This window comes from Hordeum vulgare, chromosome 5H, assembly GCF_904849725.1.
Source record: "Hordeum vulgare subsp. vulgare chromosome 5H, MorexV3_pseudomolecules_assembly, whole genome shotgun sequence".
Taxonomy (NCBI): Eukaryota; Viridiplantae; Streptophyta; class Magnoliopsida; order Poales; family Poaceae; genus Hordeum; species Hordeum vulgare.
In genome coordinates, this window is record NC_058522.1 from 41,330,823 (window position 1) to 41,344,611 (window position 13,789).

A 13,789-nucleotide genomic window follows, 5' to 3' on the forward strand; every position below is an offset into this window, starting at 1 on the left:
CTGCAACTGGTTGAAGCTTTTTCCATAGCCGTTTGTAGCTCTCATCAATGCTAGTTGTAGCTTTCGTCATCATACTGTAGCTCTCGCTAACGCTTGTCTTTTGGAAGTTTTACGATGGAAGCTTTTTTCATACAGTTGAAGCTTTTTTACACCGGATGAAGCTTTTCTGCCATGGTTGAAGTTTTTCCCATTTCGATCGAAACATTTTTTCACAACGGTTCGAGCTTTTCTTGACAATGGTTGAAGCTTTTTTTTTCACGCTGGATGAAGCTTTTTCTGTCATGGTTGAAGTTATTTCTCATTTCGATCGAAACATTTTTTCACAATGGTTGAAGCTTTTTTTTACGCCGGTTGAAGCTTTTTTTCCCGCTGGTTGAAGCTTTTCTTCACGTCAGATGAAGCTTTTCTGGCATGGTTAAAAAATTTATCCATTCCAATCAAAACATTTTTTCACAGCGGTTGAAGCTCTTTTTTCATGGTTGAAGCTTTTCTTAACAATGATGGCGGACGGCCATGGCAGGAGCTGCAAGGACGGCGACCAGCGGCGAGGACGAGGTGGCTTGCAGCGCTGTGGGGTGCGATTTACGGCGCTGCCGTGGGGACGGGGCAGCTTCCAGCAGGGCGGGGCGGGACGGGGTTGCGTTTGAAAAGGAAAAAAGAGATGAAAAAGTAAACGCAGATCGAACGGTAGGGCTAACTGCATCGGGCGGCTAGGACACGACTGGCCCAACTATTTGGGCCGGGGCGCCGGCGCCTAGGAGTGCCCTTTTGGGAAACTTCTATAAGGTTTTCTGAATATGTTTATATTTTTTTCCTGTTTTTTTTCTTTTCTCTCCTGTTTTGCATTCTTTTTCCTTTTCCTTTTTATATCTTTTACTTTTGTAAAGTTTATTTTTTACAAATGTTTCACAGTTTCAAAGTTTGTTCAATATTTTTTAAAAATTAATATTTGTTTACAAATAAAAAATAAAATCATGGTTCTAAATTTCTTTCACAACTCAAAAAATGTTAACGGATTCAAAATTTGTTCATAATTTAAAAAATGTTCACAATTTTAATTTATTTTACGAATTTAAAATTCTTCATGTTTCAAAATTTGTTCACCATTTGAAAAATGTTTGTCATTTACAAAATGTTAACAATTCGAAAAATGTTCAAGATTTTTTTTATTTTGTTCACGAATTTAAAATTCGCCATTGTTTTAAAAAAAAATCACTTTTCGACAAATGTTCAATATTTTCTAATTTTGTTCATGAATTTATTTTTTCCATGTTTCAAAATTTGTTGACAATTCAAGAAATGTGCGTGGTTTCAAAATATGTTCAAAATTCAAAACAATTGACAATTTTATAATTTTGTTCACAAATTTAATTTTTTTTCCATGTTTTAAAATATGTTCAGGATTCGGAAATTTCCATGATTTTAATTTTTTTTCATAATTCGAAATATGTTCGTAATTTTATAATTTGGTTTATAGATGCAAACAAAGAACTTCAGAATTTATTTCCTTGTTTTCAGAAAAGTTTCGTATATTTCAGAAAATGTTCACATTTGTCAACATAATGTTCGTAACTTGAAAAATGTTCGCGCTTTTTAAGAAATGTTCCCGTTTTCAAAAATTGTTCAAAATATTTAAAAATTGTTCTTCCTGCCATTTTTTCTGGATTTGAAAATAACGTTCCTATTTCAGAAATAGTTTGCGTATTTTAAAAAAAGAAAATGTTTTAAATTTTTGTAGGGATTTTTTTTCACCTTTTCAATTTTTTTGGAAGTGCAAAAATTTCCCAGTTTCTAAAAAATGTTCATGACTTTTAAAAATATGGCATTTAAAAAAAATAGTCCATGGTATTTAAAAGTAATTGCATTGCACAAAACATTCTGGTTTTTATTTTGAAAAATGCGTTCAATTTTTTTAAAAAAAATATCAGATCTGCGATCAGTAGTTCATTCTTAAAATTTTGCGCTGTATTGCAAGCATCCCACCTCCCATTCCTCTATGCGGGTGCCTATAGCCACTTACAGCGAAGATCCGGCGTGAAAAAGCTGATGCACGTCGATGGGGATGATGTGACCTCTCGGGTCGGGGAAGGTGAGGATTAGCGGCTCGTCGGAAGATCTGGCGCCGCGAATACCCCTGGACCTAATTGAGCTAAATAAAGGTATAAAAAAATTAGGTTAAAAATACCCTTGGGCTCAAAAAGGCCTAGTTAATCATCCGTTAAATAGCTCGTATAATACATGGTGTATTATAATGTATCGTAAAATCTTAATTTTTTTAGAGAGAGAGGTCAGCTGCTTCCTCTGGGTCGTAGCAAGAAAAAGGAAAAAAAAACTCCAATCCGTACACGAATAGAATCAAGCTAAGCTGAAGCCGACCGGGAGAAAAATATTTCGAACTGATCAGATTTTCCCTCCCAAATATTTCGAGGGTATTTTCAATATGAATTTAAGAGCTATTTTCGGTTCGATTTTTATCCCATTCGCTAGGGTTTTACTCCATCGCTGCGACAAGGTGTTGCCGCAAGATCCACTCCGGCGGGGAGGGGCCGCGACAAGATCCCTCGCCGACGGTAGGGTTTTATCCCCGCGATAGGATCTTGTCGCGCGTCGCGGCCCCTCCCTCCGTACACCCGAATTCCCTCACGCTCTCGCACCTCCTCTTCACCGATGAACACGAGAGGGCGATGACTGCCCTCCCCGCGGCAGCCGCCGGCGAAGATTCGGCCTCATCCCACCTCCCATTCCTCTATGCGGATGCCTATAGCCACTTATAGCAAAGATCCGGCGTGGAAGGTGGGGATTAGCGGCTCGTCGGAAGACCTGGCGCCGCGAATACCCCTGGACCTAATTGAGCTAAATAAAGGTATAAAAAAATTAGGTTAAAAATACCCTTGGGCTCAAAAAGGCCTAGTTAATCATCCGTTAAATAGCTCGTATAATACATGGTGTATTATAATGTATCGTAAAATCTTAATTTTTTTAGAGAGAGAGGTCAGCTGCTTCCACTGGGTCGTAGCAAGAAAAAGGAAAAAAAAACTCCAATCCGTACACGAATAGAATCAAGCTAAGCTGAAGCCGATCCATGCATGCAAAACCGTATAAATGCGTACCCAGGCATCGCAAGGCCACCAACCTGCTTCTGTTAGCTCCTCTCCTACCACAGCGTAGACAGCCGCCGTCGTCCACGCTATGGCGACAGCCGCCGCCACCCACGCTGCGCTCCGCGTCGGCATGAAGTTCAACCCTACGCCCAGGGACGCCATCGGCTTCTACCTCCGGCGCCGGGTCCTCGGCCAGCCGCTGCCGGACACAGCCGGCGTCATCCACGAGGCGAGGGTTTACGGATCGGAGCCCAAGGACCTCGCGGCAGCGTTCCCTCGGCTTCCCGGAACCCATGAGCGCTTCTTCTTCACCACGTGCAAGCGGCAGAAAGCCGGGCGCGGCTACAGGATCTCGCGCACCGTCGGCGCCGGCGGCTGGATTCCGAACGCCAAGAAGGTGGTCCAGAACGACGCCGGCGAGACGATCGGCTTCCGCGAGACCCTTCGCTACTCGTACAAGGACAAGAACAGAGAGTCGGATTGGTTGATGGAGGAATACCACATCTGCGGCCTGGACCAGTTCGCCGTCGTCGACGGGGAGGAGAGCGTCCTCTGCAAGGTCTACGTCTTGCCTGGTTTGAAGCCGGGGTCCGTCACGCTCCAGCAATCTGAAGCAGGGGATAGTCTTCTTGCTGGAAGTGGAGTTCTCGGAGCACATGCCACGATGGTGGCCGGACAGCAGGAAACACCTCGACCACCACAAGAACCACGGCAATCGCAGGTGATGCAGAGGCCAGCGCCGCCGCGTCCGCAAGAAGCAAGGCAGCCGCAGGTGATCCACAAGCCAGCGCCGCCGCGTCTGCAAGAAGCAAGGCAGCCGCAGGTGATCCAGAAGCAGCAGGTGCGGCGTGCCCTTGATAAACGTCGGGTCGCGGTGCCTGCGACCATGATGACCACCACGTCCACGCAGCAGGTGGCCAAGCGGCCGGCGCATCCCATCGCCGAGCCGCCGCGCCCCAAGCGGATCCGAGCTGCTGCTGCTGCTGTCCCCGCATCCGCAGCACTGTCGGCTGTCAACGTGGCAGTTCGACAAGCCATCGATGGGTGGAACTCTCCGAAGCGACCGGCTTTCCTGTCGGCGCCGCTGCCTCAGCACCACGCGAAGGCGACGATAAGCCGCCGTAAATCAAATCCCTCGCTGACCGATCTTGACATGGACGACTTCGCGAGGTCATTGGAGACCGATCTTGACATGGCTGCGGACCAGAGCACCATCCAACAAGGAGGCCACCAGAGCACCATCCAAGAAGAAGCTACCCAAGACGAGCTGGCCAGCAGGCTGGAGCCCCAGCCGTCAGAGGTCGACATGAGCGACCTGTTGAGCTGGTTTGATGCCGACGCAGAAGAGTTGCCAGAGAACAGCGAATACGTCCAAGAAAGCCCGCATGAGCATCAACATGAGCATGCGAGGTCACTGGAAGGCTTGGTGGCTGACGAGCGAGGAGACGACGTGATAGCAGAAGACCTGTTCGACGCGCTCGACAACATCGGCAATGACGATGATCTGATCAGCGACAGTGGAGACAAGGACGATTGGCTCAACCTGCCTCTTTCAGCCTACAGTGGCATCATGTACTAAGTAGTAGCTCAACGAGCAGAGACTGTAATTTGCTCCTCTGTATGTACGTATGGCTCATGTATGTTCTATGTTCACAGTAAGCCTGTTATCATCAAATGGTGTATTGACATGTGTCAAATGCTTAAGGAAAAGAAGGAGGGCAGCTTTTGTTCCTTGTGGTCTGACTTCAGACACTGGTTATTCCAAGTCTGAATTTTGTGTGCTGTTGCAACAGTGGGTTATTACTTGAGTGGTTATGTGCTCCTACTCCACTTCATGAGTTTTTTTTAACTGCAAAATGACAATTGTAGTGAAACACCGAAATTTATGTATAAAATATGTATAATCATAAAGTTTCTGTATAAACAAAATTGTGTCTAAAATCTGTATAAACATGAAGTTTTTGTATAAACTTAGTTTAAACTGAACAGAGCAGGTTCCATCTGATTATATTCAACTCCTTCCATCTCGTTGTTCTTGCTTTGCCTCTGTTGTACAATCGTACGTTTCCAGCATTAGACATCGTTTGTGATCGCTAATCGACCTTGATCCACCTGCGAAGAGTATTAATTCAGGTGCACACATTCCTTTGTTGCTAACTTAATTTTTGCTCACCATCGGTACACAGAGCCTAATTAGATTTACATCTTTGCGATATGTACGAATGCATATATTACTTTGCCGTCAAGAGTTATCAGTTGAAACTTGAAATACGGCACACATTAGGGTGGAAGCCATTTCTTCCGGCAAAGAGTAGCAAGGATGAGACGAGTACAACAAATCAACTGGAAACAACCAGCACATATTTTGTTTTTTAGATAAAGGGATTTTATTGCTTAACAGTTTTAAGCATTACACCCGGCCTCACAACCAGCACATATATGACAGCAGAATACTAGTACAGGCTTGTTCACAGCAAGTATTTATGTATGGTTGCTAGTACAGGCTTGTTCACAGCAAAATACTGGTGGCTCATGTATGGTTGCGTCATGCTCCGTGGCTCTGGGTTCGCTGTGTTATGGCTCATGTATGTATGTTCACAGCAAGCCTGTTATCATCAAATGGTGAATTGCCATGTGTCATATGCTTAAGGAAAAGAAGGAGGGCAGCTTTTGTTACTTGTGGTCTGACTTCAGAGACTGGTTATTCCAAGTCTGAATTTTGCAATGCAAACTGAACTTTGCAAATTAACTGAATTTTCACATTGCAAATTGACATGTTTTGCTTATTGTTCATATGTTCTTTTCTTTTTCTGGAACCATGCATACTCTGTTCTGTTAGTATGTTCAGTGGTTAGTTTTTGCCAGACCCACATTGCAGATATGTCCAGCAGCACTTGCTCGTCTCCATCTGACAGGAAGCAAAAACTGCCTTCAGTTTGGTAGCATGAGTACACTAATAATCTCCCTTGTTTTTATCTAAACAGCATTTGGTTGAGCATTTGGCCCTGCTGCTGCTCACACTCAAGATCAATCAAGCTAATAAGGTAAGGTTATGAGGAACACTTTGCCAATCTTTCCAGATTCAGTTAAGCTAAGCTAAGGTTAGCAGCAAAACAAACACAGATTATTGTGAATCGATAGCAACAGTACCTCCCTCTGCCTTGCTCCTCTGCCCTGACTCAAGGTTATTTTCTTCTTCTGATAATCTCTATGAAACCTCCCATGTTATTGCAGTAGGAGTATTTCTTTGAGCCCCGATAGTGTTTAATTTGCCCACTCACTGGAAGCGATGTATTGTTCACACTTTTGCAATGGAACATCCTCATTTGATCTGAAGGAAAAGTGAGCGAATTAATTTGCTACAGGCGCTAGAAATTTAGGCCGTTTTAGGCATGGTATAATGTTGCCACATTGTTACAGTATGGTCTCAATGCTCGCTGCTAACTGAATTTTCAGTAAAAAATTCAGTAAACTTGAACATTCAGTAAGAAGTGAACTGAAAATTCACTTTTGAGTGAGTAGCATCTGCATTTTCTCTCAACTTTTGAGTGCATCTATCACTTGTTGAGAAAATTCACTGAAAAATTATTTGCTGAAAAATATCTGGCATCACTTGTTTCTAATTTATCCATCTGCATATGTACTTGGAGGTGTTTTTTTTCGGAAAGGAGGACGACCCTCAGCCTCTCCATTGGGACGATATATGCAGCCATTTTATTAATTATTTAATAAGACCTTACAAAGTAATACATTAATATGTCTCAACCCATCATCTTGGCAACATCTGTCGCTACTCCTATACACTTGATGAAGGCGTATAAATTATCTAGGCCACATACTCAGACCTCGTATCAAAGCACGACATCTAAAGCTAGAGGCCCCAACCAAGCCGAATTGCTGGTCAGGGTCACACACCGGTACGACGCACTCTCAACGGACACCACATGCGCACGCTGCAAGGGCCGTCACCACTGTCTCCCATCGATCCATTTTTAAAGTAGGTACTGACGCATCTATGTTGCGAGCCCTATTGTCGACGCCACCACAACGCCAACCAACGTCAGCACCCTACGCGCGTTGATCAACACACATCCTTCGCCGAGACTCTGCAGCACGCACAAAAGTTTTGAAACAACAGCCTGCTACACCACAGGGTGTCGAACGCTGGCCAAAATATTAACAATTCAACAAACTAAGGTCCTGTTTGGAACCATCCAAATTATATAATCTGATTTTTATAATGTATTATGTCTCCAAACATGACAGATTATATTGCAGTTTATAAAAATTAGATGACCAGATTATTAAAAACTCATAATCTACTCTACCCGAGCTAAAATCAGATTATGGATTACTAATGACCCATTACCATTGGAAACTTGGAGATAATTACCTACTGTCACCGCCACCGTCCTCCAAACATGTCCACCTAGATTATTACCTTTGCAGCTAAAAAACAGAGGGCACACATGTCATTGTACAATATAAAACCTGGATTACAGTTTATATAATCTGCCCCCCAAACATGCCCACCTAGATTATTTTTATAAACCAGATTATATAATTTATCTTCATAATTCAGATTATTATAATCTATTATGGTTCCAAACAGGGCCTAACTAACAAGTTCTCCCCATCATCGCAAACTAACTAACAAGTTAAGTTCAGAGCATCTACAATGCCGGCGATATGTCCCCGATGCAGTTGTGCCTGCTGCAGCACACCCTGCACCCGATGGAATCATCGTGGTTGTAGATGTGCACCTTCAGCCCCTAGTCGAAGTTCTGCAAAACGACGAGGTCGTCGGGGAAGACTTTGTGGCAGCGATAGAAGTACTGTCAGCTACGGCCCACCAATATCTGCCACTGGAAGTTCTCGAACTGGACCCAGAACTCGCACCATTTATTTGTCGAGAATCTCGCGATGCGCGGGAGCTTCATCGCAAGCCATTCCTTCACCACCTTCATGAACTTGGAGGGATGACGAGCATGGCGAGATCGTCGTCGTCCTTGATCTGCACGTAAAAGCGCAGCGGCTCTCGGGACCCCTCCTCGTGCCCGGTCCTAGGAGCTCGTCCCCTTGAACGAGGTGGGCTCATGAAGGCGGCCCTGCTATGAAGGTTCACCTTCTTGAGCCATCGGTTCGTGGAGATGAAGTCATGCGCGACCTTGACGCCAACCGCAACATGGGCTCCTCCTTCGTCCATGTTCCGATCCGTCTTCATCACCTTGTCAGGTAAGATGACTTGGGTTAGTAACAGAGCATTGGGATCAGGCACTAATCAGGGCACTTGCCGAAGAGTGGCACTTGCTCTTGGACAACAGCCACTAATTAGTGGTACATCCAACCTATCATAGATCAAACCCACGTCTCGCGCTTTTCTATCTTATTAAAGCATCTTTAATAGATGATGCAGATGCAAAAATACTTTACTCTTGCATCTTCAGAGGCAAAAAAATGTCTCCAACAAATGATGTAGATGCAGAAAAATTATATCTCCGACTTCCGGAGATATAAACTACTATACCATTTCGAGTTGCAAATTTACATCTCCGGGTGTAGGAGATGTAAAAACCAGCAGTCTCCCGCCAACCGCCAACGACCGTTCATTCCACTTCCGCGCCCCCAATCTTCCTCCTCCCGCTCGGCCGTTGCCGCCCCGCCACTCGCCGTAGCTGCCCCCCTACGGATCCACCTACGCATCGCCCCTCAACGCCCGTCGCCCCCATCGTATGACTCAGATCGGGTCGTCGTTGCTCCGCTCCGCCCCGACCCCGTCCGTCCATTGCCCCACCGCGGATCCACCTCTGCCTCACCCCGTCCCCCGTGCCGATTCCGCACCTCAATGCCCGCTGCCCGTCGTCTTACGGCTTGGATCAGTCCTCCGCCGCTCGATCCTCTCCGCGTCGACCCCTTTCGGTCGCCCATACCCCATTCAGCCACCACCCACCCCATTCTCGCCTGATACGTCTCCAACGTATCTATAATTTTTGATGGTTCGATGCTATTATCTTGTCAAACTTTGGATATTTTGTATGCCTTTTATATCTTTTTGGGACTAACTTATTAACTCAGTGCCAAGTGCCAGTTCCTGTTTTTTCCATGTTTTTGACCCTTTTCAGAGGAGAATATTAAACGGAGTCCAAACGGAATAAAACTTTCGAAAAGATTTTTTCCGGAGCAGAAGATACGCAGGGGACGTGAGAACCAAGGGAGAGGCCACCAGGGGAGGCCACAAGCCCCCTAGGCGCTGCCAAGGGGGCGCGCCTAGCAGGCTTGTGAGCCCCCTGTGGCTCGTCTACCTACTTCTTCCGCATATAAATCTCTGAAAAATCCAAAACCACGGGAGAGATCCACGAAATACTTTTCCGCTGCCGCAAGCTTCTGTCTCCGCGAGATCCCATCTGGGGCACGTTCTGGTGCCCTGCCGGAGGGGTGATTCAGATACGGAGGGCTTCTTCATCTACACCATTGCCTCTCAGATGATGCATGAGTAGTTCACCATAGACCTTCGGGTCCATAGCTAGTAGCTAGATGTCTTCTTCTCTCTCTTGGATCTTCAATACAAAGTTCTCCATGATCTTCATGGAGATCTATCCGATGTAATCTTCTTTTGCGGTGTGTTTGTCGAGATCCAATGAATTGTGGATTTATGATCAGATTATCTATGAATCTTATTTGAGTTTCTTCTGATCTCTTATATGCATTATTTCATATCCTTGTAATTCTCTTCGAGTTGTGGGTTTTGTTTGGCCAACCTGATCTATGATTCTTGCAATGGGAGAAGTGCTTGGTTTTTGGTTTATATCGTGCGGTGACCTCACCCAGTTACGGAAGGGGTAGCGAGGCACACATCGTGTTGTTGCCATCAAGTGTAAAAATATGGGGTTAACATCATTGGTTTGAGTTTATCCCTCTACATCATGTCATCTTGCTTAAGGCGTTACTCTGTTCGTCATGAACTCAATACACTAGATGCATGCTGGATAGCTGTCGATGTGTGGAGTAATAGTAGTAGATGCAGAAAGTATCGGTCTACTTGTCTCGACGTGATGCCTATATGTATAATCATTGCCTTAGATATCGTCATGACTTTGCGCGGTTCTATCAATTGCTCGACAGTAATTTGTTCACCCACCGTAATATTTGTTATCTTGAGAGAAGCCTCTAGTGAACACTATGGCCCCCGGGTCACATCATATTTTCAGCCCTACACTTTTACTTTGTTGCACTTTCCGCCTTCAGATCTCACTTTGCAATCAATCTTGAAGGGATTGACAACCCCTTTATAGAGTTGGGTGCAAGCTCGTTTGTGTTTGCGCAGGTACTCTGGACACTTGGCTTGATTCTCCTACTGGATTGATACCTTGGTTCTCAAAACTGAGGGAAATACTTACTGCTACTGTGCTGCATCACCCTTTCCTCTTCAAGGGAAAAACCAACGCAAGCTCAAGAGGTAGCATCATCCCACTCCCATCGCCGCCCCTTTACACCCTGATCCCGTGCCGCCATCGTCGCCCCGTCAGCTCGCCGCCGCCCCATTTGCATCATATGTTGTAAATGTTCCTTTACATCTCCAAAATACATCATCTGTTGGAGTTGAGACTTTTTTGGAGATGCAAAAAGCATTTCTTTGAGGATGTAAAATTTTACATCTCGTGTTTACATCTCCAAAATTTGCGTTATCTATTAGAGATGTTCTTATGCAGATTATTCTTTTAGAAGAAGGCGACATTTTCATCAATCTTAAAGCTTTGCAACTTCAATCTGATCTTCAACTGATTATTCTATAGTTATAAAATATTTATTATTGTAGTAGGACACCAATATAGATTTGACGTCACATGTGTTAGGGACTGGAACAAACGATTTGTTTGCCCTAAGAGGTTTGATCGAGCGAACCATCCTAGTGTTGGGGAACGTTGCATGGGAAAAATAGAATTTCCTACGCACACGAAGACCTATCATGGTGATGATCATCTACGAGAGGGAGATCGGATCCACATACCCTTGTAGATCGCTAAGCGAGAAGCGTTAAGAAACACGGTTGATGTAGTGGAACGTCTTCGCGATCCAAATCGCCGTCGTTCCACGATCCGTCCCGATCTAGCACCGAACGGACGGCACCTCCGTGTTCAGCACACGTACAACTCGATGACGATCTCCGCCTTATGGATCCAGCAACAGAGACAAAGAGGTAGCTGAATTCTCCGGCAGAACGATGACGTGGCGGTGATGATGGTGGTGCTACTCTGGCAGGGCTTCGCCGTGCCGTATCGATCTAGCTACGAGGTGTCACGAAGTAGTGGAGGGAGAAAGGTTTGCACAAAGGCTTGAGTTGCAAAACCCCTAAAACCCTCCACTATATTTAGGAGGAACCAAGGGGTGGTTGGCTTGCCTCCTACTCCAAGGAGGAGCTTGGGCCGAGGCAAGGAGGGAGTCCTCCTCCTCCAATTCGGTTTGGTGGAGGACTCCTTCCTATCTTGTCCACCTCCTTCTCTTTTTTTTCCTTCTTTATTATTGCTTTGGCTGAAATTGCCTTATTGGGCTGGCCTCACCAGCCCACTAAGGGCTGGTGCGCCACCCATGGGCCTATTTGGTTCTCTTCCGGGTGGGTGGCGCCTCCCGGTAAAACCCCAGAACCCATTCGTCACTCACGGTACTTTACCGGTAATGCCTGAAATCTTTCCAGAAGCCAAATGGAACAATCCTATATATCAATCTTCCTTTCCGGACCATTCCGAAGACACTCATGACGTCCGGGATCTCATCCGGGACTCCGAACAACATTCAGTTACCAACATCAGTAATTCAACTATACCGAAAACGTCACCGAACCTTAAGTGTGCAGACCTTGCGGGTTCGAGAACTATGTAGACATGACCGAGACATTCTCCAATCAACATCCAATAGCGGGACCTGGACGTCCATATTGGATCCTACATATTCTACGAAGATCTTATCGGTTGAACCTCTATGTCAAGGATTCACACAATCCCGTATATCATTCCCTTTCTCCTTCGGTATGTTACTTGCCTGAGATTCGATCGTCGGTATCGCCATACCTATTTCAATCTCGTTACCGGCAAGTCTCTTTACTCGTTCCGTAATACAAGATCCGTGGCTAACTCTTTAGTCACATTGCTTGAAAGGCTTGTTTGTGATGTTGTATTACGGAGTGGGCCTCGGGATACCTCTCCGTCAGACGGAGTGATAAATGCTAGTCTTGATCCATGCTAACTCAACGGACAACTTAGGAGATGCTTGTAGAGTACCTTTATAGTCACCCAGTAATGTTGCGACGTTGGATACTGATACGTCCATTTTGCATCATGCTTTTATGTTGATATTTATCTCATTATGGTCTGTTATTACACTTTACGGTACATTACTTATGCCTTCTCTCTTATTTTATAAGGTTTACATGAAGAGGGAGAATGCCGACAGCTGGAATTCTGGTCTGAAAAAGGAGCAAGTTTGAGATACCTATTCTGCGCAACTCCAAAAGACGTGAAAATCAACAAGGAATTATTTTGAAATTTATAAAAAATACTGATACGTCTCCATCGTATCTACTTTTCCAAACTCTTTTTCCCTTGTTTTCGACTCTAGTTTGCCTGATTTGAATGGAACTAACCCGGACTAACGTTGTTTTCAACAGAATTGCCATGGTGTTGTTTTTGCGCAGAAATAAAAGTTCTCGGAATGACCTAGAAATTTACGAGGATTTTTTGTGGAATATATAAAAAATATTGGCGCAAGAATCAACCGGAGAAGTGGAGCAAGGAGCCCACAAGACCAGGAGGCGCGACCCCCCTGGCCGCGCCTGGCAGGCTTGTGAGGCCCTCGGGGCTCCGTCGCCTCCAACTCCAGCTCTATTTAGTCTCTTTTGCCCGAAAAAAAATCAAGAAGAGTTCATCTTGTTTTACAATATGGAGGCGCCGCCACCACCTGTTCTTCCTCTCGAGGGCAGATCTCGAGTCCGTTTTGGGCTCCGGAGAGGGGAGATCGTCATTGTCGTCATCACCAACCTTCCTTCATCTCCAATTCCATGATGCTCTTCACCGTTCGTGAGTAATCTCATCGTAGGCTTGCTGGACGGTGATGGGTTGGATGAGATCTATCATGTAATCGAGTTAGTTTTGCTGGGGATTGATCCCTAGTATCCAATATGTTCTGAGATTGATGTTGCTACTACTTTGCCATGCTTAATGCTTGTCACTAGGGCCCGAGTGCCATGATTTCAGATCTAAACCTATTATCTTTTCATCAATACATGTGTGTTCTGATCCTATCTTGCAAGTTGTAGTCACCTACTATGTGTTATGACCCGACAACCCCGGAGTGACAATAGCCGGAACCACTCCTCGAGATGACTATAGTATGAGGAGTTCATGTATTCACTAAGTGCTAATGCTTTGTTCCGGTTCTCTATTAAAAGGAGAACCTTAATATCCCTTAGTTTCCATTAGGACCCCGCTGCCACGGCAGGGATGGACAATAGATTTCATGCAAGTTCTTTTCCTTAAGCACATATGACTATATACGGAATACATGCCTACATTACATTGACGAACTGGAGCTAGTTACATATCTCTCAATGTTATAACTGTTGCATGATGAATGTCATCCGGCATAATCATCCATCACCGATCCAATGCCTACGATTTTTTCCTACTGGTCCTTGC